This window comes from Rhinoraja longicauda, chromosome 36 (genome assembly GCF_053455715.1).
Source record: "Rhinoraja longicauda isolate Sanriku21f chromosome 36, sRhiLon1.1, whole genome shotgun sequence".
NCBI classification, from domain to species: domain Eukaryota; kingdom Metazoa; phylum Chordata; class Chondrichthyes; order Rajiformes; family Arhynchobatidae; genus Rhinoraja; species Rhinoraja longicauda.
The window spans coordinates 11547303-11575293 of NC_135988.1; the positions used below are offsets into that span (position 1 = coordinate 11547303).

The following is a 27991-nucleotide window of genomic DNA, read 5'->3' on the forward strand; positions in this document are numbered from 1 at the left end:
GTGTGTGAGTGAGTGTGTGTGTGAGAGTGAGTATGTGTGTGAGTGAGTGAGTGAGTATGTGTGTATGTGTGAGTGAGTGTGTGTGTGAGAGTGAGTGTGTGTGTGAGGGAGTGTGAGTGAGAGTGAGTGGCGTTTAAATGCCTCGATTGTGCAAAAAAAACGTAGCAAATTTGTGCAAATTCCGGATTAGTCCTTGTGCAGTGAAAAACGTTCGTTATGTTTGCCTTTTTTTTTGCATTTACATGTGCAATGCATTTTCACATCGATGCCTGCCTTCTCCCCCGTCAGCAGTACGTTGATTTGATTGAATTAAAGTAAATTCTGGCCGATTTCTCCATTGGATTCGAGACAATGAAAGCGAGCGAGCAATGGGCGAGACCAACTAACTCAATAACCCATTTGGCCAAAACTCCACCAACCCAATATATTTAAGGCTCTTTGTTATTCTCAACCCTGTTGAATTTAATCCGACCTTGTTTGCATGTATTTAAAATATATAGACACACACACATATATATATATAAGCAGACATCTTAATGATGGGGATCATTGGCACCCGAAGCGCCTGTGTTTTAGATTGTATTTTCACTCCTCGTGTTGTTGGAGCACTTTGCTGCTGTAAATTCAGGAATCGTTCGCCTTAAGTGCTGTTCTGATTCCTCCACCCCCCCTCCGCTTGCAAAGGGGAATAAGATTCAAACACACCTCCCCCAGTAGCTCGCAGTGACTTCAATGCAAAAAATACAAAGAGCTGGCAGATGTTTACCAGAGGTGGGGTGGAAATCTGTAGGTCGAAAAGATTCAGTCGAGGGAGTTGCACTGGGATGTGGAGAGGGGGGAAAGAGAGAGGAAGGGGAGATAGTGGAGGGGGGAGTGAGAGAGAAGGGGGGAGGGAGAGAGGAGAGAGAAGAGAGGGAGGTGGGGGGATAGGAGGGGGAGAGAAGAGGGGGAGAGAGGAGGGGGTGAGAGAAAGGAGGAGAGAGGAGAGGGGAGAGAGGAGGGAGAAGGGGGAGAGAGAGGAGAGGAGGTGGGGGAGAGGAGGGGGGAGAGAGAAGGAGGGAGAGAGGGAGGGGAGAAAGAAGAGAGGAGAGGGAGGGAGGAGTGGAGAGAGAGGGGGTTAGAGAGAAAGGAGAGGAGAGAGAAGAGTGAGGGAGAGAGGGAGGAGTGGGGAGAGAGAGGAGGGGGTGAGAGAGAGGAGGGGGAGAGAGAGGGTGGTGAGAGAGAGGAGGGGGGAGAGAGAGGAGGGGGTGAGAGAAAGGAGAGGAGAGAGAAGAGGGAGGGAGAGAGGGAGGAGTGGGGAGAGAGAGGAGGGGGTGAGAGAGAGGAGGGGGAGAGAGAGGGTGGTGAGAGAGAGGAGGGGGGAGAGAGGAGGGGGTGAGAGAAAGGAGAGGAGGGAGAGAGGGAGAGGGGAGAGAGAAGAGGGGGGAGAGGAGGGGAGTGAGAAGAGGGAGAGAGGGGAGGGGAGAGTAGAAAAGAAGGGGAGAAAGAAGAGAGAAGGGGAGAGAGGGAGGGAGGAGAGAGAGGGACATGAGAGAGAAGAGAGGAGGGAGAGAGAGGGAGGGGGAGAGAGAGAGGAAGGGGGAGTGAGGGGGAGGGTAGTTTAATGGAGGAGATACATCCGTGCACTGCTTGCCGAGGGGGAAGAAAAAGGGGATCATTCATTTTATTTCCACAGGCAGGATTTAGCAGAGTGGAAGTCTTGGGTGTCGGAATAAGCTGCTGCCAGCTGAAACCATGCTAGCACCTGAATGCTGTGTGTAACACCTTTTGTCTGATCTGCATAATATTTGTGAATCTCCAGTCTGTGAGACAGGCAGCCCAGAATATTGGGTCTTGTAAAATATAATTCCCACCTTGGATCTTTGTGGGATTTCCCCTTCCCTCAATTTTTAAAATAATCAGCTTTCTGGATGTGAGGGGCATTCCCCCCCCCCCTGAATTATTGAGGGCTGTGAAGGTGCTTGTTCTATAATGGGATTTCAGGCAATGGGATGTGTAACTTCATTGCCCATTTTGTTTCAAACTGTGCATGACGTAATTTGGATTTAAAGGCACAGTCCTTTCCCCTCCTTGCACTGAAAGAGGCCCTGCGGCCCATCAAGTCTGTGCCTATCCTTTTGTGCATATAAGATAGACACAAAAGAAGCTGGAGTAACTCAGCGGGACGGGCAGCATCTCTTCGGGTGACGTATCGGGTCGAGACCCTTCCTCTGAGGAAGCCCTCCCTCAAATCTCCAGCCAGTGCTGACAAACGCTGGTCGTAGGTTAATCTCCAAGTTGATGGTTAATGGTCGTGCTATTTGGGAGTGTTTTATTATTGGCATCATATTATTGCACATTAGGAGTGAAGAATGTTACAATCAAATCATACCTCAGGCACAAAATGCTGGAGTAACTCGGCTGGTCAGGCAGAGGAGGGGGAGAGAGAAGGGGGGAGAGGGGAGAGAGAGAGAGAGAGAGAGAGAGAGAGCAGGAGGGGGAGAGAGAGCAGGGGGAGAGGCGGGGGGGGGGGAGAGAGAAGGAGGGAGAGGGGAGAGAGAGAGAGAGAGAGAGAGAGAGCAGGAGGGGGAGAGAGAGAGAGGAGAAAATCAATAGGTGACGTTTCGGGTCGGGACCCCTCTTCACTCTGAAGGAGAATTGTCCCGACTAGAATTGTCACCTGTCCATGTTCTCCAGAGATGCTGCCTGACCCGCTGAGTTACTCCAGCAGCTGTCTCTCTCTTTGGGTTAAACCAGCATCTGCGGCTCCTTTCCATTACAAACCATGACTTAGTATAATCAAGCCATACGCAGGTACAACAGGAAATACAAAGAGGATTCTAGCAGAGTGTTGAATATAGTGTTGCCGTATTACAGTAGCAGGAAATTATTTGTTTTAAAAAAGCGTAAGGGCCCGAAGTGTGACGGGGATGATACTTAGCAGATGAGTGGTCTGTTTCCCATTCATGTCATATGAGCCATCGAGTCTACTCCACCATTCAATCATGGTTGATCTCTCTTTCCCTCCCAACCCCATTCTCCTGCCTTCTCCCCATAACCCCTGACAGCCTTAATGGTCTGATAACAGCAGGGAAGGAGCTGTAGAAACAAGGAACTGCAAATGCTAGTTTACAACTAAAGACACAAAGTGCAGGAGTAACTCGGCGGGTTGGGCAGCTTCTCTGGAGGCTTGTATACACTGGAATTTAGAAGGATGAGAGGAGATCTTATCGAAACGTATAAGATTATTAAGGGGTTGGACACGTTAGAGGCAGGAAACATGTTCCCAATGTTGGGGGAGTCCAGAACAAGGGGCCACCGTTTAAGAATAAGGGGTAGGCCATTTAGAACTGAGATGAGGAAAAACCTTTTCAGTCAGAGAGTTGTCAATCTGTGGAATTCTCTGCCTCAGAAGGCAGTGGAGGCTAATTCTCTGAATGCATTCAAGAGAGAGCTAGATAGAGCTCTTAAGGATAGCGGAGTCAGGGGGTATGGGGAGAAGGCAGGAACGGGGTACTGATTGAGAATGATCAGCCATGATCACATTGAATGGCGGTGCTGGCTCGAAGGGCCGAATGGGCTCCTCCTGCACCTATTGTCTATTGTCTATGTGGATAGGTGACGTTTTAGGCTTGGACCCTTCTTCAGTGTGACGGTGTTCTTCTATCTGGCCATACGTGTTTTTCAAGCTATTTGCATTTCCCAGTGCTAACATTGAAACATTTGCTGCCTCATCTTGGGTTTAAGGATGTAAGAGACTAGATGTGAGGGAAGGAACTGGGGTGACACGGGGGCACAGCGGCAGAGTTGCTGCCTGACAGCACCTGCAGCGCCGGAGACCCAGGTTCGACCCCAACTACGGGTGCTGTCTGTAAGGAGTTTGTACGTTCTCCCTGCGACCGGGTGGGTTTTCTGTGGGATATTCGATCTCCTCCCACACTCCAAAGACATGCGGGTTAATTGGCTTGGGTTTATACACTTGGCATGATTGTAAATTGTTCCTAGTGTGTGTAGGATAGTGTTAGTGTGCGGGGATTCAGTGGGCCGAAGGGCCTGTTTCTGCACTGTATCTCTAAACTAAAGATAGACACAAAAAGCTGGGGTAACTCACCGGATCGGACAGCATCTGTAGAGAACATGGATCGGTGACGGTTCAAGTCGGGACTCTTGGGAAAAACTGAGGAAGGGTCCCGACTCGAAAAGTCAACTATTGGTTTTCTCCGCAGATGCTGCCTGTCCCACCCACTCAGTTCTTCCCAGCATTTTGTGTCTATCTTCAAAGGTGTAAGGTGGATTTAGGGACCGAGGAAATCTCTCTTGCTCCACCACAGCTCATGTTCCCACATCACAAAGCTCTCTCTCGGCTGCCCTATTGACCAGCCCCAGGTGAAGGGATAAGATGGGGTCAGATGCAGAGATCTGCGGCCTCCACGCTACCATTGATTGAATGCAGAGTTAAGCCATCTCTCTGAGTTCCTCAAGCAACTATACAGCTGATCCAGTCACAGTGACCTCTTCTTGCTTGAGTTACAAGATCAGATCTTGCCCAATATGAATCCTGGAGCTGGCTTGTTGATTGGTGGGATATGGGGCAGGGTTGCCAACTATCTCACTCCCAAATACGGGACAGGGTGATGTCACCGCCCCGCGCCCCCACGTGACCTCACCCAGCCAGCGGCCACGAGCTCCCGCTCCACCTATGGCGGCCGCCCGGGCCGGGAGGTGGGTTGCTACGCAACCTCCGTTAGGGGAACACACTCGGCCCCGCTACCCAAACACACTCCGTTAGCCTACACTGTCCAGGCCGACAGCGGCCCGCGGACCGAATACGGGACAAGGGTGGGACAAGCCCAAAATACGGGATGTCCCGGCTAATACGGGACAGTTGGCAACCCTAGGGAGGGCCATTGTTCTTCGGATCCGTTTCCATTCTGAACACAGTTGAATTTCATTGTTCTCTTGCTGGTGCGTGTGACAATTCAACATGGACTTGATTTACTCCTTGACTGAACCCTTTGGATTGTGTAAAACTTTTCTTTCCAGCTAATTCAGTTCCTGGCTTTGTTCCCCCCCCAGGTTCATAAGTTCTAGGAGCAGAATTAGGCCATTCGGTCCATCAAGTCCACTCCACCATTCAATCATGGCCGATCTATCTTTCCCTCTCAACCCCACTCTCCTGCCTTCTCCCCGTAACCCCTGACAGATGTACCGATCAAGGATATCTCCCTGAAATAGAGGTTTCCAATTCAAGTTGGCCCATGAGCGGTGGCTTCTGATCTAATCCGTCGGTAGTTCCTGATGATCTCCAGGAATGGCACCCCACCCACGTCATCAATACTAGTTCCACTGTTCACATCCCTGTATCCCTTCGTAATCACCTCTTCCCCACCCCAACAATGGGCCATTACAGGCTCCACCCTTCCTTGGTCATCTTTTGCCAGCCCTGATTTGTTCTGGCCTTCGCTTACCTCCAGTTCCCACCTCTACCCACCTCTACTTTCAATGTGAGGAAGGGAACCGACCTTAAACGTCGCCCATCCTTTCCCTCCAGAGATGCTGCCTGTCCCGCTGAGTTACTCCAGCACTTAGTGTCTATAACTCCCCCCCCCATCCTTGTTCTGGACAAAGCTGGGCAATCAGAGGCAGGCACTTAGGGTAGATCCCCGAGTGAACTGGGCCTGACTGGGATGACAATTGGGCAGCATGGTGGTGCAGTGGTAGAGTTGCTGCCTCACGGCGCCAGAGACCCGGGTCCAATCCTGACCGTGGGTGCTTATTCACAAAATGCTGGAGTAACTCAGCAGGACAGGCAGCATCTCAGGAGAGAAGGAATGGGTGACGTTACAGATTTTTTTAGATTTTAGATTTTTAGAGATACAGCGCGGAAACAGGCCCTTCGGCCCACCGAGTCCGCGCCGCCCAGCGATGCCCGCACATCAACACGATCCTACACACACTGGGGACAATTTTTTACATTTCACCCAGTCAATTAACCTACAGACCTGTACGTCTTTGGAGTGTGGGAGGAAACCGAAGACCTCGGAGAAAACCCACGCAGGTCACGGGGAGAACGTACAAACTCCGTACAGACGGCGCCCGTAGTCAGGATCGAACCTGAGTCTCCGGCGCTGCATTTGCTGTAAGGCAGCAACTCTACCGCTGCGCCACCGTGCCGCGCGGGTGGAGACCCTTCTTCAGACTGACCTTGGGTGCCATCTGCGTGTGACCACGTCCCGGTTTCCTCCCACATCCCAAAGACGTGCGGGTTTGTAGGTTAATTGGCCTTCTGCAAATTGCCCCCAGTGTGCAGGGAGTGGATGAGAAAGTGGGATAACGTAGAGAAAAAAAACAAAATTAGTGAGAGCGGGCGGGCGGGCAGGCGGGCGATCGATGGCCAGCAGGGACTGAAGGGCCTGTTTCCAAGCCAGATCTTTCAATCCATCAAGTGTTGACCTATGCAGTGTTGACACTTGATTATACACTGGCTGCCTGTGAGTACAATACACGCAACAAATGCAGCAGCAACTGCGGTTTTCCTTCTGAGAGGATTATCGGACTGCTTTCCATCTCTGTGTCAGCTTATAGTTATAACAGAAGGCAGTGGAGGCCAATTCACTGGATGTTTTTAAGAGAGTCTTGGGGCTACTGGAATCAAGGGATAGGGAAAAAGCAGGAACTGGGTACTGATTTTGGATGATCAGCCACGATCGTATTGAATGGGCTCGAAGGGCCGAATGGCCTACTCCTGCACCAATTTTCTATGTTTCTATGAGTCATACCTGACAGACTTTTTAAATTTTCTTCTCCCCTTACGTGCAGTTTCCGCCCCTCTACTCTCAGTCTGAAGGAGGGTCCCGACCCGAAACGTCACCCATCCTTTTTTCTCCAGAGATGCTACCTGGCCCGCTGAGTTACTCCGGCACTTTGTGTCTGTTATTCCTGCCAGGAATAGGCCCTTTGGCCCATCTAGTCTGTGCTGACCATCAAACATCCGTTTACACTAATTCCACTCTTTGTTCGTCCCATTTTCCCCGTCAACTCTCCCCAGATTCTATCATTCACCCGCATGTCAATGGCAATTTGCAGTGGCCAATTAACCGATGTGGCAGGAAACTGTAACACCTTGAAATCCACTGGGTCTCGGGATGTTAGGATTGGGACTGGGTGGCTGGAGCCTTTGGGTAGCGTTTAGTTTGGAGATAGAGTGGGTAAATAGGCCTTTGGGTCCACTGGGTCCACGCTGACCCACATGGTCGGTGAGGGCGTACAAACTCCATCCGTACAAACATACGGACGTTCCTTTGGAATGTGAGAGGGAACTGGAGCGCCCGGAAAATAGGGATAACCTACAAACTCCGTGCAGACAAGCAACCTTAGTCAGGATTGAACCCGGGTCCCTGGCGCCGTAAGGCAGCAACTCTACCGCTGTGCCGCCAGTGATCGAAGTTATCCTTCCCCTCACTAACCTTGACCCTCTTGCTATTGGAGCCTGCTGGAATATTGTTTCAGCAGCCGAGACAAGCCTCCTACCTGACCTGGCTCGCGTGATCATTGTTTATGAATGAACTCGGGGCCTCGGCACAACAGCCTCGGCCTTCTATTGACTGCCTGCGCAGTTCAGGAGAGGGAGTGCTGGTAAATTGTCCTGGCATACACTGGTTCCCCACCCCCCTTCCCACACTGGCACCTTGCCCACTGAACACGGTTGTAGTATTCGCTCAGTCAGCATTCATCTTGGGGCTTGTTTAATTTGGGGCCTGCATGGCCTGCCCTGACCACAGTTAATGGGAAAACAAATAAAAGACTCGTGTTATTTCAGGGCCCCTCGTTGCCTTCTCACACTGTAGAAGGATGAGAGGAGATCTTATCGAAACGTATAAGATTATTAAGGGGTTGGACACGTTAGAGGCAGGAAACATGTTCCCAATGTTGGGGGAGTCCAGAACAAGGGGCCACAGTTTAAGAATAAGGGGTCGGCCATTTAGAACGGATATGAGGAAAAACTTTTTCAGTCAAAGAGTTGTGAATCTGTGGAATTCTCTGCCTCAGAAGGCAGTGGAGGCCAATTCTCTGAATGCATTCAAGAGAGAGCTAGATAGAGCTCTTAAGGATAGCGGAGTCAGGGGGTATGGGGAGAAGGCAGGTACGGGGTACTGATTGAGAATGATCAGCCATGATCACATTGAATGGCGGTGCTGGCTCGAAGGGCCGAATGGCCTCCTCCTGCACCTATTGTCTATTTCAAAGCGTGTAACAGGCTGTGCCGACACAAGCAACTGCAGATGCTGGAATCTTGAACGACGCACAAAATGCTGGAGGGCGGGTGGCACGGTGGCGCAGCGGTAGATTTGCTGCCTTACAGGCGCCAGAGACCCGGGTTTGATCCCGACCACGGGTGCTGCCTGCACGGAGTTTGTACGTTCTCCCCGTGACCGCGTGGGTTTTCTCCGGGTGCTGCGGTTTCCTCCCACACTCCAAAGACGTGCAGGTTTGGTGAAATTATAAATTGTTCCTAGGGTAGGATAGTGCAAGTTGAAAGTGGTGATCGCTGGTCGGCACGGACTCGGTGGGCCGAAGGGCCTGTTTCTGTGCAGTATCGCCCAAGTCTGAAGTGAATAATATGCAATAAATGAGGGGGTGTACGGGGTGATCGCTGGTCGGCACGGACTCGGTGGGCCGAAGGGCTTGTTTCTCCGTGCTGTATCTCTAAAGTCTGAACTCAGCGAGCCCGTCTGGGAATGGATCAGTCTGGTGAAGGGTCCATTCCCTCCACAGATGCTGCCAGACCCGCTGAGCTCTTCCAGCAGTTTGTGCTTTGCATGTTATGTGGTCCTTTTGCATCCGGGTCAATGTTATAATGTGGTAAAGACTACAGCCGGCTGACTCAGCAAGATCCCACAATCAGAGATGCGATCAGGAGCAAGTGACTGTTTAGTCATTTTTTTTAATGACGTCATATTGTTCCTGTGCTTTACTTTTCTTTGTTCTATGTAGGGTTTAGACTTAGATTTTAGATTTAGAGATACAGCGCGGAAACAGGCCCTTCGGCCCACCGAGTCCGCGCCGCCCAACGATCCCCGCACACTAACACTATCCTACACACACTAGGGGCGATTTAAAAAAAAACATTTACCCAGTCAATTAACCTACATACCTGCACGTCTTTGGAGTGTGGGAGGAAACCGAAGATCTCGGAGAAAACCCACGCAGGTCACGGGGAGAACGTACAAACTCTGTACAGACGGCGCCCGTAGTCAGAGTCTCCGGCGCTGCCAACTTTCTCGTATTAGCCGGGACATCCCATATTTTGGGCTAAATTGGTTTGTCCCGTATGGGACTGCCCTTGTCCCGTGTTAGGCCTGGGGGGGGGTGGGGGTTTTGGCTCGGACACTGTAAGCCCAAACACTGTAGGCCCAGGGGCCTGTGTAGGCCCGGACACTGTGGGCCCAAACACTGTAAGCCCAGGGGCCTGTGTAGGCCCGGACACTGTGGGCCCAAACACTGTAGGCCCAGGGGCCTGTGTAGGCCCGGACACTGTAGGCCCAAATACTGTAGGCCTAGGCGGCCTGTTTAGGCCCGGACAGTGTAGGTCTCGACACTCTAGGTTTCCGACATTTAACTCCGGTCGAGTGGGTCTATCTTGCTCCTCTAGTATCTTTGGAGAGCACCACAGCCATGCTTGGCCAGGCCGACCTTGCCACGCCACCAGAACTACGGGCCGTCATGGTCAGGTTGAGAACCCTGCACTTTCAACAACTGGGACTGGAGCGTTGCAGTGGCGCAGCAGTAGAGTTGCTGCCTTGCAGCGCCAGGGACCCAAGTTCGATTCTGACTGCGGGTGCTAAGGAGTTTGTACGTTCTCCCTGTGACCACGTGGGTTTTCTCCGGGTACTCCGGTTTCCACCCACACTCCAAAGATGTACAGGTTTGTAGGTTAATTTGACCTCTGTACAATTGTAAATGGTTCCTGGTGTGTGGGATAGTGCTAGTGCATGGGGTTGACCGCAGGTCAGCACGGCCTCGTTGGGCCAAAGGGCCTGTTTCCACACTGCATCTATAAAGTGTAAACTCAGCGAGTCAGGCTGGGGATGGACAGATGACTGATCAGTCCAACGACAGGTCCAAACGTCGTCTGTTAATTCCCTCCACAGATGCTGCCTGACCCACAAATAGCGAAAGGCTTGGACAGTGTGGATGTGGAGAGGATGTTTCCGCTAGTGGGAGAGTCCAGGACCAGAGGTCACAGCCTCAGAATTAAAGGATGTACCTTTAGGAAGGAGATGAGGAAGAATTTCTTGAGTCAGAGGGTGGTGAATCTGTGGAATTCTTTGCCACAGAAGGCTGTGGAGGCCAAGTCAGTGGATATTTTTAAGGCAGGGGTAGATAGATTCTTGATTAGTACGGGCGTCAAGGTTTATGGGGTGAAGGCAGGAGAATGAGTTTAGCAGGGAGAGATAGATCAGCCATGATTGAAGAAGGGTCTCGACCCGAAACGTCACCCATTCCTTCTCTCCCGAGATGCTGCCTGACCTGCTGAGTTACTCCAGCATTTTGTGATACCTTCGATTTGTACCAGCATCTGCAGTTATTTTCCTACACAGTGATGAATGAATGGTAATAGACAATAGACAATAGGTGCAGGAGTAGGCCATTCAGCCCTTCGAGCCAGCACCGCCATTCAATGCGATCATGGCTGATCACTCTCAATCAGTACCCCGTTCCTGCCTTCTCCCCATACCCCCTCACTCCGCTATCCTTAAGAGCTCTATCCAGCTCTCTCTTGAAAGCATCCAACGAACTGGCCTCCACTGCCTTCTGAGGCAGAGAATTCCACACCTTCACCACTCTCTGACTGAAAAAGTTCTTCCTCATCTCCGTTCTAAATGGCCTACCCCTTATTCTTAAACTGTGGCCCCTTGTTCTGGACTCCCCCAACATTGGGAACATGTTTCCTGCCTCTAATGTGTCCAATCCCCTAATTATCTTATATGTTTCAATAAGATCCCCCCTCATCCTTCTAAATTCCAGTGTATACAAGCCTAATTGCTCCAGCCTTTCAACATACGACAGTCCCGCCATTCCGGGAATTAACCTAGTGAACCTACGCTGCACGCCCTCAATAGCAAATGGCGGAGTAGACTTGATGAACCAAATGGCCTAATTGTGCTCCTATCACTTCTGACCTTCCAGCAGTTTTGTGTCTTACATGCTCGGTCGTTCTTTTGCATTTGCGTCACTAATGCCAGATGTGGGGAAGATTAGTAAGCTAAACTAAACTGGAGTGAGGATCACCTGCCAACAGGCAGGCTGCCCGGTCGGTGGAAGTGTCCCACCCTTCCACTGGAGACGGAGGAGAAGCTGCTGGAGGAGGGGTCACGGCTCCTCCAGCGCACTCCTGAATCATCTCGAGTCCCTTCCCAAATCCGGATGGATAACCATTTCATCCAGCCTTTGTTGACGCAACTCATCGTAAATTGGCACCGTGTTTCCTTACAGGAATCGAAAACCAAAGGATGTAGGTTAATGTGAGAAGGGGGGGGAAATTTAGTGGGAACCTGAGGGGTAACTTTTTTACTTAAAGGGTGGTGGGCGTTTGGAACAAGCTGCCGAAGGGGGTAGTTGAGGCAGGGACTATCGCAATGTTTATGAAACATTTTATTTAGGTACATGGGTTGGTTCCAGAAGGCTGTGGAAGTTTGCCACAGACGGCTGTGGAGGCCAAGTCAGTGGATAGTTTTAAGGCAGAGATAGATAGATTCTTGATTAGTACAAGTATCAGAGGTTATGGGGAGAAGGCAGGAGAATGGGGTTAGGAGGGAGAGATAGGTCAGCCATGATTGGATGGCAGAATACACTTGATGGGCCGAATGGCCTGGTTTAACTCCTATTCCTTGTGACCATATGACCCTGTGAGAGGTTTAGAGGGATGTGGGCCAAACGCGGGCAGGCGGGACTAGTGCAGATTGGGGCATGTTGGTCAGCATGGGCAAATTGGGCCGAAGGGCCTGTTTAGGTACTGCATGACTGATGTGACGGGTGTTGTAGAAATACAAGGAATGGGTGACGCTTCGGGCCGAGACCCTCCTTCGACTCGAGACCCTCCTTCGACCCGAAACGTCACCCATTCCTTCTCTCCGGAGATGCTGCCTGACCCGCTGAGTTACTCCAGCATTTTGTGTCTACCTTCGATTTAAACTAGGATCTGCAGTTTTATTTTCCTACTGTAGAAATACATATCTTCCTGCATTACAAAGGAGGCCACGGTACAAAGTCATAAACCCTTTGCAAGTCTTTCTTTCCATGAATTCTTTTTTTTTGGTATTGTTTCCCAGATGTGACTGTGTGTGGTTCGATGACCTTGATGTGGCATTTACAGAGAGACGGCACTGTTTAAAATAAAAAAACCCAGCTAGTCCAGCTGCAATTGACAGGCACGATAGTGTCATTGTGCTTTCGATTGAGTCACTGGGATTTGTTGAATCCACCGAAATGTCTTCCTCTTTGTGTTTGCAAATGAACCTCTGGTTTATTTGCCTTTCCCACTCCAAAAGTTTGTAGGTTAATTGGCTTGGTAAATGTAAAAATTGTCCCTAGTGCGTGTAGGATAGTGTTGGTGTGCGGGGATCGCTGGTCGGCGCGGACCCGGTGGGCCGAAGGGCCTGTTTCCGCGCTGTATCTCGAAACAAAACTAAACTAAAATGGCTGAGCCCTGCAGCCCAGAGATTGGAGAGGAGGGTTGAGCGCGAGGGAGTACTAGGGGCTGGAGGTTAGACAAAGGCATCACGGTGGCGCAGCGGTAGAGTTGCTGCCTTGCAGCGCTTACAGCGCCAGAGACCCGGGTTCGATCCCGACTACGGGCGCTGTCTGTACGTTCTCCCCGTGACCAAGTGGGTTTTCTCCGAGGTCTTCGATTTCCTCCCACACTCCAAAGATGTACGGGCAGATTAATTGGCTTGGTGTAAAATGTAAATTGTCCCTAGTGTGTGCAGGGTAGTGTTACTGTGTGGCGGCCGGTGGGCTGAAGGGCTTGCTTCCACGCTGTGCCTCTAAACTGAACTAAACTTTAAAAAAATGGCGGGTGGGTGTGGGTATAATAAGTCTACGAAAGAAAGGTTCATTGAAACTATTGTGTGTGAGTCGGGGAAGCTGGGAAAACCTGGCGGTGGGCATGTGGAAGAGAAGATAGTCATAGAGTCATACAGCACGGAAACCAGGACCTTCGGCCCATCTTGTCCATGCCGGTCGAGCTGCCCCATCTAAGGTAGTCCCATTTGCCCGTGTTTGGCCGTACCCCTCTAAACCTTAGGAACAAGGAACGGCTGATGCTGCTTTACCCCAAAGGACACAAAGCGTTGGAGTAACTCAGCGGGTCAGGCAGCATCTCTGGAGGACATGGATAGGTGACGTTTCACAGAGTGCTGGAGTAACTCAGCGGGTCAGGCAGCATCTCTGGAGAACATGGATAGGTGACGTTTCACAGAGTGCTGGAGTAATTCAGCGGGTCAGGCAGCATCTCTGGAGAACATGGATAGGTGACGTTCCACAGAGTGCTGGAGTAACTCAGCGGGTCAGGCAGCATCTCTGGAGGACATGGGTAGGTGACGTTCCACAGAGTGCTGGAGTAACTCAGCGGGTCAGGCAGCATCTCTGGAGGACACGGGTAGATGACGTTTCGGGTCGGGACCTGAAGAAGGGTCCTGACCCCCGGAATGTCACCTATTCATGTTCTCCAGGTGTGCTGCCTGACCCGCTGAGTTACTCCAGCACTCTGTGTCACTCCAAACCTTTCCTACCTTTGTACCCATCCAGAAGATAAACACAAGGTGCTGGAGTAACTCAGCAAGTTAGGCGGCATCTCTAGAGAAAAAGGATGGCTGACATTTTGGGTCAAAACCCTTCTGCCTTATTTAAGTGGTTTTTAAATGCTGTTATAGCACCTGCCTCAACCAACTCCTCTGGCAGCTTGATCTATGTGTGTACTGGCCTCCTGTGTGGAATAACATGCCCTTCAAGTTCCTATTAAATCTTTCCCCTCTCGCCTTGTACCTATTCAATGTCCTCTGGTTCTTGTAGACAGAAGGAACTGTAGATGCTGATTTACAACAAAAAAAACCACGGTGCTGGAGTAACTCAGCGAGTCAGGCAGCATCTTTAGAGAACACTAGACCAAGTGAACCCGTTGGGCCCAAACCTCTCCTGCATTGGTGCAGCACCCTCTCCCCTCCCCACTCCTCTCCCCCTCCCCTCCCTCCCTCCCCTCCCTCCCTCCCCTCCCTCTCTCCCCTCCCTCCCTCCTCTTCCCCTCCCCGCTCCCGCTACTCCATCCCCCTCCTCCCTCCCCTCTCCCTCCCTCCACCACCTTACCTCCCTCTCCCCTCCCTCCCTAGGAGATAGATTTAAACTTTAAAATGTGAATAACTTAAAAAATATAACACCGATTTCAATGAAATGTCTTCCATTAGCACCGAAGGGACGACGGTGAGTAAAGTGGGCCTAAAATTGTCGCGCTATTGTGAACCGTTCAGGAACAAACAAACAAACAAACGAGGGTTTTAGTATATAGTTTATAGTATATAATATATATATAGTATATAGGTGACATTTCGGGTCGTGACTCTTCTTCAGTCTGCTGCCTGACATGCTGGGTTACTCCAGCACTTTGTGTTGTCTTTGTTCCCCCTCTGGTTCTTGATTGCCCTACCCCTTGGCAAAAGACTCTGCATTCGCCCTACCTATCCCCATCATAATTGTGCCCACCTCTCACAAGATTACACCAATCTCCTGCGCTCCACGGATTAAAGTCCTAATAATAGTTCAGATGTACGAGAGTCGGAGTTGTCGAGCTGGTATCTCCACGGGAAAGATTCCTCTTGAACATACCCCTGTTGGTTTAGTAATTGCATGGAGGAAACGACACTCCGACGCTGGTGCTTGTCTAGTTTCCAACTGTGGTAATAGAAGCGCAGGAAGGAACTGCAGACGCTGGTTTAAACCGAAGAGTTAAGACTGAAGAAGGGTCTCGACCCCAAATGTCACCCGTTCATTCCCTCCAGAGATGCTGCCTGTCCCGCTGAGTTGCTCCAGGTTTTTGTGTCTAACTGTGGTAATAGATGCCGGCCCAGAAACCTGACACACAGCCACACGGTACTTATGTAGCCTTGCCGACAGAGGAATAGTGGGGAACATTTTCCAAAACACTCGCTCTTTCTGCATCATTGCTCACATCCCGACGTTCCTGCCTCCAGCTTTCTCATGTTGGAAAACTGATTTCCCGGTTGATACTGACATCACAGCTGATCTCCAACAGATGAATCTAGTGCCCTTTGAAAGTCCCTTGTTTGTTCTGTGTTGCGTGACCAAGCTGGTTTAAACCTTCCTCCTACGCTATCATATTTCATCTTTGTTTCGAAACCAGAAACTTTGACTTCCTTCTCTCCTGAGCTAACTTTATTCCCAGGCCTGTCTGACAAAGGTCTCCACCCAAATCGTCACCTATCCATGTTCTTAGTTTATTTTAGTTTGGAGATACAGCGCAGAAACAGGCCCTTCGGCCCACCAGGTCCGCACTGACCAGCGATCCACACACACACACACACACACACACACACACACACACACACACACACACACACACACACACACACACACACACACACACACACACACACACACACACACACACACACACACACACACACACACACACACACACACACACGCACACACGCACACACGCACACACATCGACCATCGATCATCTGTTCACACTAGAAACATAGAAAATAGGTGCAGGAGTAGGCCATTCGGCCCTTCGAGCCAGCACCGCCATTCAATATGATCATGTCTGATCATCCAAAATCAGTACCCTGTTCCTGCTTTCTCCCCGTATCCCTTGATTCCGTTAGCCCGGAGAGCTCTATCTAACTCTCTCTTGAATACATCCAACTGCAGATGCTGGTTTAAATCAAAGATGGACACAAAATGCTGGAGTAACTCAGCGGGGCAGGCAGCATCTCTGGAGAGAAGGAATGGGTGACGTTTTGGGTCTGCCTACCAACAAACAAAGAGTTGCAGGAGCTGTGCAATTGGTAGAGGATCAGAGGGGAGTTGAGGGAAGAGACTGCCTTCACCCAGGGTGTGGTGAGGGTCTCGAATCCGCTGCCAGAGGCCGGCGTGGACCAGTTACACGGATGTGCTCAAGTGCACAGACCCATGGTTTTAGAGATACACAGCGGAAACAGGCTGTTTTTGGTCCACCGAGTCCGAATCGACCAGCGATCCCTACACACCACACGCACTAGGGCCAATACTGCAAGTATCTTAGAGTTTATGCGGCCGCCATTTTGTACAGTTAACAGTTTGATGCAAGGAGAGACATGAAACAATAGGCCACTGTGTTGGTGAACCCTGCAAGCAATCAGTGAGTGAGTGGCTTGTGTTCCCTCTCTGGTCTCACCCCGAGACCCTTGCTTACTTACAACTAACCTTTCAGTGTAGTTAAGAGATGCAGTGGTGAAACAGGCCCTTCGGCCCACCGAGTCCGCGCCGACCAGCGATCCCCGCGCACTAACACTGCCCTACACACGCTAGGGACAGTTTTTACATTTATACCGAGCCTATTAACCTACAAACCTGTACGTCTTTGGAGTGTTGGGAGGAAGCCGAAGATCTCTGAGGAACCCCACGCAGGTCCGCACAGACAGCACCCGTAGTCAGGATCGAACCCGGGTCTCTGGCGCTGTAAGGCAGCAACTCTACCGCTGTGCCATCGTGCCGCCTACTCTCTTGTGCTGTTTTCCATCAGACCACTTTGGGCTCGGACAGATGTGCACAGCAGCTGTATTAACCACTCCTATGCAGCTGAAACGTCAGATAGATGAGCCCACACATGTGTCACGGACTCCCTTGTACTTCCCAGCTCCCACACTGGGCCAATGCCTCAAACACGCAGCCAGCATGACCAACACCACCCTGGCCACGCTCTCATTTCATTCGGGAGGAAGGGACAGGAATCTGAAAACTCTGGTCTCCAGGTTCAGGGACAGCTTCTTCCTAACCACCATCGATCTATTGAACACCACAAAACACCAAGAAAACTTCAAACCATGAACCGTCTTCATTGTACTTGGACATCGGGCTTTGTTTTGTTTTACTTTCAGAGATGCAGCTGGGAAACAGGCCCTGAGGCCCACCAAGTCCACGCTGACAAGTGATCACCCCGTACACTAGTCCTATCATAGAAACATAGAAAATAGGTGCAGGAGGAGGCCATTTGGCCATTCGAGCCAGCACCGCCATTCATGGTGATCATGGCTGATCATCAACAATCAGTAACCCGTGCCTGCCTTCTCCCCATACCCCTTGATTCCGCTAGCCCCTAGAGCTCTATCTAACTCTCTTTTAAATGCATCCAGTGAATTGGCCTCCACTGCCTTCTGTGGCAGAGAATATTGTCTTTTTGAGATATTATTGTTTGTTTCTGTGTGTATATATCTATATTTTTCCTCTCGTTTATGATATTGTTTACAGTGTACCGTGTTTAGATATTCTGTTGTGCTGCTGCGTAACAATTTCATCGTTCCGTCTGGGACATATAACAGTAAACCACTATCGATCGACTCTTGATTCTTTAAGTTTAGAGAACTTTGTTTATTTTATTATATATTGCTCTGAGGATTGCGTTTATAGACCCATTATGCTGCTGCCAGGAAGAATGTAATTGTTCCATTTCGGCACGGACTGCAATGGAACACTCTTGACTTGTTCTGCTTGATCTCGTGGCACTTGGCTCAAGGGTGATTGGGTTGGGGGCGCACAGCTAAACAAGCAAGAAATTAAATAAGAACCTTTTATCAATCTCTGAGTGCAGTAATTGTTTCGGTCAGTCCTGATGCGCTCGGGTACAGCGTGAATATTTGATATGTCCAACCGGATAATAATTCAGTCAATATTTAATAAATGTCAAAGGCAAGATTAAGTCAGGGATGAATCTAATCAGGCGTTTGATTGCTTCTTGCAAAACAAAAAAGTCAGAAGATTTGTGGGGATGAATCATGAGCTTGGATCAGGAAGGCTGGATACAGAAAAATGCAGATTTACACGTGAGCACAGGGTCTGAGATTCCACCCTGCAAAGTTTAAAAAAGATGTTTAGAGCAAAGATACTAGAGGAGCAAGATAGACCACTCGACCCTAAAAACCGTAGTACGTCACGGCGCCATTTTAGTAGGCAGAAACTTGCACAAACATTTAATAAGCAAAATAACAAAAACCTGTGAATTGATAGATGAGATCTATTCTGCATTTTTATGGTATCATCACACATACTGTTCCCCCAAAACACTGATTACACTGCGAGAGGCATAGCGAATGGCGGGTTTTGCTTACTAAAATGGCGGACGTTACGCTCCTTTGCGTACTACACTTCAGTGTAGGCCATTTCAACGGAGTGGTCCATCTTGCTCCTCTAGTATCTTTGCTTTAGAGGTACAGCGTGGAAGCAGGCCCGTACACTGACATTATCCTACATGACAGTGGGACAACTTACAATTTTTACCGAAGCCAATTAAGCTACAAACCTTTGGAGCGTGGTAGGGAACCGGAGCACCCGGAGAAAACCCACGTGGTCACGGGGAGAACGTACAAACACCATACGGGCAGCACTCGGGGTGGCCAACTTTCTCACTCCCAAATAAGGGACAAAAGGTGATGTCACCGCCCCACGCCCCACGTGACCTCACCCAGCCAGCGGCCACGTGCTCCTGCTCCACCAATGGCGGCCACCCAGGCCGGGAGGCGGGCTGCTATGCAACCTCTGTTAGGCGAACACCCTCGGCCCCGCTCCCCAAACACACTCCGTTAGCCTACAGTGTCCGGGCCTACAGCGCCCCCCGGGCCCAATACGGGACAAGGACGGTCCCGTACGGGACGAACCAATTTAGCCCAAAATACGGGATGTCCTGGCTAATACGGGACAGTTGGCAACCCTAGTCCCACACAGTTATTGTGGGCTGGAGGGCCCTTTCCTGTGCTGTGCTGTTCTATGGTAGGATAGTGACCATTAACAGACCCAATGGCAATAGGGCAATTGGAGATAGACTCAAAATGCTGGAGTCACTCTCAGCGGGTAAAGGCAGCGGGAGAAAAAGGATGGGTGACGTTTCGGGTCGAGACCCTTCTTCAGATTGTTCAGAGAAGGGTCTCGACCCGAAATGTCACCCATCAGAGATGCTGCCTGACACGCTGGGTTACTCCAGCACTTTGTGCCTTATCTTTGATTGCACCCCTGTGCTGACTTGGAGCACATTTGAAGGCTGTTCAACAAAATACCCCTTTCATAATCACGTGCTTCAAGTTAAGCGCTGAAACTTCACTCTGCGTCTGACCTTAGACTGGCTGCAAGCGAAAAGAGGCCCCCCATGTGCTTGTCAGGGGACTTGCTCTCTACCCAACTCTTTGTTTGATCTTTATCTCCATTATTTTGTTTTTCCTAAGGTTTTTAAAAAAAAGATTTCTTATCAAAACACTAGAATCAAAACATTATCCATCTTGTTCGGGAGGCACTCCAGCTACCAGCAGTTCCCACGAAGTACCAGGGGCTCTCTTTCCGTGAACGCACTGATCAGTCACTCCAGCATTTTGTGTCTACCTTCGGTTTAAACCCCAGCATCTGCAGTTCCTTCCTACCAGGGGTTGCCAACTTCCTCACTCCCAAATAAGGGACAAAGGGTGACGTCAACACCCCCGCGCCCCACGTGACCTCGCCCAGCCAGCGGCCCACGTGCTCCCGCTCCACCAATGGCGGCCGCCATTGGTGGAGCGGGAGCACGTGGCCGCTGGCTGGGCGAGGTCACGTGGGCCGCGGGGGGCGGTGACGTCACCCTTAGGGCGGCACTGTGGCACAGCGGTAGAGTTTCTACCTTACAGCACATGCAGCGCTGGAGACTCAGGTTCGATCCTGACTACGGGTGCCGTCTGTACGGAGTTTGTACGTTCTCCCCGTGACCTGCGTGGGTTTTCTCCGAGATCTTCGGTTTCCTCCCACACTCCAAAGACGTACAGGTATGTAGGTTAATTGGCTGGGTAAATGTAAAAATTGTCCCTAGTGGGTGTAGGATAGTGTTAATGTGCGGGGATCGCTGGGTGGCGCGGACCCGGTGGGCCGAAGGGCCTGTTTCTGCGCTGTATCTCTAAATCTAAAAAAAAATCTAGTCCATTGTTTGAGAGTGAGGAAGTTGGCAACCCTAATAATACGAGACAAGGGTGGTCCCGTCCTGTACAGGACAAACTAACTTAGCCCAAAACACAGGATTTCCCGGCTTAATGCAGGACAGTTGGCAACCCTACTTCCTACATACCTGCAGTTCGTTCCTGCACACGGAAGAAGCCATACCAATGGCCACCATGTAATGCACCAGCTTGGAGCTTCAACAACTAAGCAAGGTCTGAGCATCTAACACAGTATTCTAACTGCAGACGCTGGTACAAATCGAAGGTATCAAAAAATGCTGGAGTAACTCAGCGGGTCAGGCAGCATCTCGGGAGAGAAGGAATGGGTGACGTTTCGGGTCGAGACCCTTCTTCAGACTGATGTCAGGGGGCGGGGGGAACAAAGAAAGGATATAGGTGGAGACTGGAAGACAGTGGGAGAACTGGGAAGGGGGAGACAGAGGAACTATCTAAAGTTAGAGAAGTCAATGTTCATACCGCTGGGCTGCAAGCTGCCCAAGCAAAATATGAGGTGCTGTTCCTCCAATTTCCGGCGGGCCTCACTATGACAATGGAGGAGGCCCATGACAGAAAGGTCAGACTGGGAGTGGGAGGGGGAGTTGAAGTGCTCAGCCACCGGGAGATCAGGTTGGTTAAGGCGGACTGAGCGAAGGTGTTGAGCGAAACGATCGCCGAGCCTGCGTTTGGTCTCGCCGATGTAGATTCTTGCGTGATCACAACAACCTCGTAAGCTGTCTCTTATACCTAACCAGTCTGAAGAAGGGTCTCGACCCAAAACATCGCCCATTCCTTCTCGCCAGGGTAAACCAGCGTCTGCAGTTCCTTCTTGCACAAGTACACAATATGATTGCCTGTGCTGGCTTCGAAGTGAGCTCTAACCTACGACAGAGACATTAATCTTATCAACCTGGGCTAAACTCAGATTTTATTTTTATCGACCTGTTTGGCCAATCTCCTTAATGGATTAATTAAATGTAAGGATGCAGGCAGGAAGCCAGAAGCATCTGAGGCAATGAGAGCTGCCGGGGTGACTAAGTGGGGACCCTTGCCCTTAATAACAACAGAGTTGATTTGTAATCACTTCTAGCCCACTGCTATGGTACGGTACCTTATTTGTCACGTGTACCGAGGTACAGTGACATTCCATTGTTTGTACACAGTTCAGTACAAGTATCACTGTACATAAGCACTTAGATACATATTAGGTAAGCATCTCGGATCCAGTACAAGTGTATCGCAGTGGTAGCTGTGGTGTCCTCCAACGCTGTGGGCCGCGTGCGGTCCACGTGCTCGGCCTCCTGGAGGGGCGCCCGGCCTAGCCGAGCCCCAGGCTGCTGCAGGACCATCCAGCCGTCGAGGCCGTGCTCGTGTCAGGCTCCCACGACTCCAGGAGCAATCCACTGTTTCGCACAATACGACCCTCAGCGAGGCCCCGTTGGAAAAGTGGAAGCGTTTTCGGGATGGGGAGAGAGCTGAGCGCTGGAGGAGGTTGAAACCGAAACCGCACCTTGAAATAGGGGTGCCAACTTTCTCACTCCCAAACAAGGGACAAAAGGTGACGTTACCGCCCCGCGCCCCACGTGACCTCACCCAACCAATGGCGGCTGCCCGGGCCGGGAGGCGGGTTGCTACACAACCTCTGGGCCTACAGCGGCCCCATGGCCTACAGTGTCCGTGCCTACAGCGCCCCCCGGGGCCTAACACATGACAAGGGCGGTCCCGTACGGGACAAACCAATTTAGCCCAATATACTGGATGTCCCGGCTATTACGGGACAGTTGGCAACCCAAACAGAAACCGCACGTGAAAGTAGTTTGGTGAGGTGAGTTTGAGGTCAGGTTTTGTTGGAATGACCATCTCCTTGTTGGCTGCCTCTGTCTAACTGCTAACAACAAACTGCAACGTGCTGGTCGGATGGGAAGGGATTTACCGCGTAGGATGTCCTGTGTACTCTTTGCCAGCTGACCCCTCCTCTCCCGATGGACTTGTTATATTTAGTTTAGTTTCGAGATACATCGTTGAGACAGGCCCTTCAGCCCACTGGGGCCGTGCCAACCAGCGACCACCCCCTTTACTAGCTCTACCCTACACACGAGGGACAATTTGCAGAAGCCAATTAACTCTACAATCCTGCACGTCTTTGGAAAGTGGGATGAAACCGGAGCACCCGGAGAAAGCCCACGCTGTCACGGGAAGAACGTACAAGCTCCGTACAGACAGCACCCGTAGTCAGGATCGACCCCGGGTCACTGGCGCTGTGTAAGTAAGGCAGCTCTACCGCTGCACCACCGTGCCACCCTTGAAGTTATCTTTCCCAATGTTTAAATTTAGGTTAAATTTAAATTTAAAAAGTCCTTTAAAATCATGCAGTGTTTTGATTTAAAACAAAACAACCTGCTTGAGGAACCTCGTGGGTCGGGCAGCATCTGAGGAGGCAGAGGCATCGCCGACGTTTCATCAGGACTCCAGCAGTTTGGTTTTAGCTCCAGGTTGTTGCATCTGCAGTCTCTCGTGTCCCTGGTGATTCTGTAAAGTGGACGGAATGTGTCGCTCCCATCGAGTGGCCACCTCATCGAGCAGACTGTGGTTACGTCTCTTTGTGTGTCTTGTGCTTCCGCTTAAAGACCCCCCCCCCCCCCCTCTCCTATTCACGTGGGACCGAGATAAACTCAACTGACCCACGATATGCAGATGCAGTGATCAGTCGAATCTCACACATACGTAAGGTTGCCAACTGTCCCGGAATGGCGGGACTGTCGTATGTTGAAAGGCTGGAGCGATTGGGCTTGTATACACTGGAATTTAGAAGGATGAGGGGGGATCTTATTGAAACATATAAGATAATTAGAGGATTGGACACATTAGAGGCAGGAAACATGTTCCCAATGTTGGGGGAGTCCAGAACAAGGGGCCACAGTTTAAGAATAAGGGGTAGGCCATTTAGAACGGAGGTGAGGAAGAACTTTTTCAGTCAGAGAGTGGTGAAGGTGTGGAATTGTCTGCCTCAGAAGGCAGTGGAGGCCAGTTCGTTGGATGCTTTCAAGAGAGAGCTGGATAGAGCTCTTAAGGATAGCGGAGTGAGGGGGTATGGGGAGAAGGCAGGAACGGGGTACTGATTGAGAGTGATCAGCCATGATCGCATTGAATGGCGGTGCTGGCTCGAAGGGCTGAATGTCCTACTCCTGCACCTATTGTCTATTGTCTATTAGCCGGGACATCCCGAATTTTGGGCTAAATTGGTGCGTCCCGTACGGGACCGCCCTTGTCCTGTATTAGGCCGGGGGGGGCGCTGTAGGCCCGGACGCTGTAGGCCTGGATGCTGTAGGCCCGGACACTAGGCCGGGGGGGGCGCTGTAGGCCCAGACAGTGTAGGCCCGGGAGCCGCCTAACGGAGGTTGCATAGCAACCCACCTCCCGGCCCGGGTGGCCACCATTGGTGGAGCGGGAGCACATGGCCGCTGGCTGGGTGAGGTCACGTGGGGCGCGGAGCGGTGACGTCACCTTGTCCCTTATTTGGGAGTGAGGAAGTTGGCAACCCCTACACATACATCTTCGACCAGTGTAGGGGGAAGAGCAAAACTGCACTGACATACGATGAAAGAATGGATCAACTGGGTTAATATTCACTGGAATTTAGAAGGATGAGAGGGGATCTTATAGAAACATATAAAATTATTAAGGGATTGGACAGGCTAGATGCAGGAAAAAAGTTCCCGATGTTGGGGAACCAGAACATATTCAGAACCATGGGTCACTATTTAAGAATAAGGGGTAGGCCATTTAGGACTAAGATGAGGAAAAACATTCTTCACCCAGAGAGTTGTGAATCTGTGGAATTCTCTGCCACAGAAGGCAGTGGAGGCCAATACACTGGATGTTTTCAAGGGAGAGTTAGATAGAGCTCTGAGGGCTAACGGAATCAAGGGATATGGGGGAAAAAAGCAGGAGCGGGGCACTGATCGTGGATGATCAGCCGTGATCATATTGAATGGCGGTGCTGGCTCAAAGGGCCGAATGGTAGGGATAGGCCATTTAGGACTGAGATGAGGAAAAACCTTTTCAGCCAGAGTTGTGAATCTGTGGAATTCTCTGCCACAGAAGGCAGTGGAGGCCAATTCACCGGATATATTCAAGGGAGAGTTCGAGAGAGCTCGTAGGCCTAATGGAATCAAGGGATACTGGGAGAAAGCATGCAGGTAAATTGACTTGGTAAATGTAAAAATTGTCCCTAGTGTGTGTAGGATAGTGTTAAAATGTGGGGGTCGCTGGTCGGCGCGGACCCGGTGGGCCGAAGGGCCTGTTCCCATGCTGTAACTCTAAACTAAACTAAACTATGAAGCCAGAGGCAAGAGAGTGGGAGATATTCCCACAGGGAACAGTTCAGGCGGGAAGTACAGATGCATTTAAGGAGAAGTTTGATAGCGTCTGTCAGGGAAAGGGAGTTAACTTTGTTGTGATACAATCAGACAAGGAAGGATGGGTGGAATGTAAACACTGGACTGGAGTCGTTTGGGCCTGGCTCGGTGCTTGCATTTGCCGGCACCGACCGGCTGGAACCCGTGCAAAGTGCCCTCCTCTCGGCCACAGGCCCCCAATGACCCAGCCCACGTCAGAGCCACTTACAGGACTGTGGGAACTCTGGCCAGGAGCCCGAGGGACTGCTTATCTCCCCCACTGGCAACTCACATTAAAGGCTGGGAAAGAACAGTATCTTCCGAGGATCTGCCGTCAGCAGTTCCACAGGAGGTTTAGCTTTAGATTAGTTTAGAGATACAGCGCGGAAACAGGCCCTTTGGCCCACCGAGTCCAGACCGACCAGCACACTTAACACTGCCCTACACACACACACACACACACACACACACACACACACACACACACTAGTGACACCAAGCCAACACACATTTACACCAAGTCAATTAACCTACAAACTTGTACGTCTTTAGAGTGTGGGAGGAAACCGGAGCACCCGGAGAAAATCCATGGGGAGAACGTACAAACTCCGCACAGACAGCATCCTGTAGTCGGGATCGAACCCGGGTCTCTGGCGCTGTGAGGCAGCAACTCTACCGCTGCGCCACTGTGTGTCTGTGTGGAGTTTGCACGTTCTCCATAGTGAACATTAGGCCTGCCCACATACTGGAGAAGAAACAAAAATGTTGTTTGACACGACTCGCTGAGATATGATCTGGGACCCGCTGCCAAGGAAATTATATTCGAAAAGAAGCTTCAAAAGTGAAAGGAGAAAAATCTCAAAGGGTCTAATAGTATTCAAATGCACGACTTGGGTAGGGTCTTGGTGGGGTGAGTGCCTTGACTCTGTAGTGTACGGGTCTACTCACTTCGGACGACAAAACACTTTCAGGAAATAATGTTTAAAGACCAATCCTCGCCCTGAAGGTTTGTTTTCATGAGCTGCAGGCCGTGTTTTCAAACGAGAGGGTGTTTTTTTTGTTCTCTATTGTGTGTGGCTGTGTGCTGTTGGATGTGCTCCAGAATAATTCTCTATAAACGTGTGCCAAAGCAGGTACGAACAGGAAGGAAAGGTTATTAATAAGACGTTGCGTTTCAAATTCAAGAGTATTAGTTCAGCCTTTGTGAAATAATTACGGCCTAGCTGGAATCCAGACCTATGGCAGTGTTTAGATTGCTTTTCGCCCATGTTTGTCGAGTCGAACCGATGTAGAAACAAAGAAACATCTATGCAGGAGTAGGCCATTCGGCCCTTTGAGCCGGCACCACCATTCAGCCCCTGTTTTTTTTTACAGTGTTGTTTAGTTTAGAGATACAGCGCGGAAACAGGCCCTTCGGCCCACCGAGTCCGCGCCAACAAGCAATCCCCTCACACTATCCTACAATTTTACATTCATACCAAGCCAATTAACCTACAAACCTGTATGTCTTTGGAGTGTGGGAGGAAACCAAAGATCTTGGAGAAAACCCATGCAGGTCACGGGGAGAACGTACAAACTCCGTACAGACAGCACCCGTAGCGTGCTGCATTGAAGTCTAAAGGTCATAAGGAATCGGAGTAGAATTAGGCCACTTGGCCCATCAAGTCTACTCTGCTATTCAATTATGGCTGATCTATTTCTCCCTCTTAACCACATTGTCCTGTCTTCCCCCCATGACTTCTGACACCCGTACTAATCAAGAATCCGTCTATCTCTGCCGTAACAATACGTTCACTGACTTGGCCTCCACAGCCTTCTGTGGCAATGAGTTCCACAGATTCACCACCCTCGGGCAAGTTCCTGAGAGCTATTTTGATTGCGTGGGTTGTCATTTTCTAGTCTCTATTTAGCCCTTGCGCGCGTGTCCGCGTGCATGCGTACACACGCACACAGATGTGCGTGCGCATAACTCAGAGCTAGCCCGTCTCATTAAACTGCTGACACTCTCTATTATGTTGAACGGTTCCCAGTGGAGTCTCACCCCCCAGTCCCCTTGACACGTTGACGGTGGATTAGATCAGAGCCTGCCCTCAATTACATCATCTTAATTTTGCATTAGCAGTCTGCAATTGCTCCAGAGATCTCACTGAGTTATATCACAGGAGTCCAGAGGCCTCATTTTGAATGCGTTCCACACTCACAGTCACTTTAAGAAGCTTTTCTTTGTCCTTATTGAGATATTGCAGAGTAGGGTTAGAGTCCTCAAGAGAGAGTTTCAAAAGAGAGTTAGATTTAGCTCTTCGAGCTAAAGGAATCGAGGGATATGGGGAGATTTTGGATGATCAGCCATGATCATATTGAACGGCGGTGCTGGCTCGAAGGGCCGAATGGCCTACTCCTGCACCTATTTTCTGTGTTTCTATCGAAGGTATCACAAAATCCTGGAGTAACTCAGCGGGTCAGGCAGCATCTCGGGAGAGAAGGAATGGGTGACGTTTCGGGTCGAGACCCTTCTTCAGACCGATGTCAGGGGAGGGGGCGGGACAAAGATAGGATGTAGTGGGGGTCAGGAAGACAGTGGAAGAACTGGGAAGGGGGAGGGGAAAGAGAGGGACAGAGGAACTATCTGAATTTAGAGAAGTCAATGTTCATACCGCTGGGGTGTAAGCTGCCCAAGCGAAATATGAGATGGTGTTCCTCCAATTTATCTCTATGTTTCTATTCTATTCTTTTCTAAATAAATTCTATGTTTCTATGTTTCATACAGCATGGAAATGGGCCCTTTGGCCCAACTTGCCAATACTGACCAGGATGCCCTATCTACACCAGACCCACCTGCCCACATTTGGCCCATATCCCTCCTAACTCTATCTTACGCATATACCAGCTGGATAAAGGCATGTCCTGGTTTGTGGCATCCATTAAATAATTAGGTTTCAAAATTGGATAGACGAACAAAACCATTGGGATAAGAAGGGTCTCGAACCGAAACGTCACCTCGTCCTTTTCTCCAGAGATACAGCCTGACACTGGAATTTAGAAGGATGAGAGGGGTTCTTACAGAAACATATAAAATTCTTAAGGGATTGGACAGGCTAAATGCGGGAAAAATGTTCCTGATGTCGGGGGAGTGCAGAACCAGGGGTCACAGTTTAAGAATATGGGGTAGGCCATTTAGGACTGAGATGAGGAAGAGTTTTTTCACACAGAGAGTTGTGAATCTGTGGAATTCTCTGCCATACAAGGCAGTGGAGGCCAATTCACTGGATGTATTCAAGGGATAGTTAGATAGAGCTCTTAGGGATAACAGATTCAGGGGGTATGGGGAGAAAGCAGGGACAGGGTACTGATTCTGGATGATCAGCCATGATCCATACTGAATGGCAGGTA

The 27991-nt window shown here is 50.4% G+C and overlaps 1 protein-coding gene across 1 annotated transcript in view; it reads left to right on the top strand.

Moving 5' to 3' along the window:
- sema4c (sema domain, immunoglobulin domain (Ig), transmembrane domain (TM) and short cytoplasmic domain, (semaphorin) 4C) overlaps positions 1-27991 on the top strand; it is a 100033-nt gene that overhangs the window by 277 nt on the left and 71765 nt on the right.